Genomic DNA, 807 nt, shown 5'->3' on the forward strand with positions numbered 1-807 from the left:
GTGTGTGTGTGTGTGTGTGTACGTATGTGTGTGTGTGTGTGTGTATGTATGTGTGAGTATGTGTGTGTCTGCATGTGTGTGTGTGTGTGTATGTATGTGTGAGTATGTGTGTGTCTGCATGTGTGGTATGTGGTGTGTGTGTATGTGTGTGTGTGTGTCTGCATGTGTGTGTGTGTGTGTGTGAGTATGTGTGTGTCTGCATGTGTGTGTCTGCATGCGTGTGTCTGCATGCGTGTGCGTGTGCGTGTGCGTGTGCGTGTGTGTGTGTGTGTGTGTGTGTGGTATGTGGTGTGTGTGTGTGTATGTATGTGTGAGTATGTGTATGTCTGCATGCGTGTGTGTGTGTGTGTGTGAGTATGTGTGTGTCTGCATGTGTGTGTCTGCATGCGTGTGTGTGTGTGAGTATGTGTGTGTCTGCATGCGTGTGTGTGTGTCTGCATGTGTGTGTGTGCGCGTGTGTGCGTGTGCATGTGTGTGTGTGTGTGAGTATGTGTGTGTCTGCATGTGTGTGTGTGTGTATGTGTGTGTGTGTGGTATGTGGTGTGTGTGTGTATGTATGTGTGAGTATGTGTGTGTCTGCATGCGTGTGTGTATGTATGTGTGTGTGTGTGTGTGTGGTATGTGGTGTGTGTGTGTGTATGTATGTGTGAGTATGTGTGTGTCTGCATGCGTGTGTGTGTGTGTGTGAGTATGTGTGTGTCTGCATGCGTGTGTGTGTGTGCGTGTGGTGTGTGTGTGTATGTATGTGTGAGTATGTGTGTGTCTGCATGCGTGCGTGTGCGTGTGTGCGTGTGTGTGTGTGTGTGC

This window comes from Mastomys coucha, unplaced genomic scaffold (assembly GCF_008632895.1).
Source record: "Mastomys coucha isolate ucsf_1 unplaced genomic scaffold, UCSF_Mcou_1 pScaffold12, whole genome shotgun sequence".
Classification (NCBI taxonomy): Eukaryota; Metazoa; Chordata; class Mammalia; order Rodentia; family Muridae; genus Mastomys; species Mastomys coucha.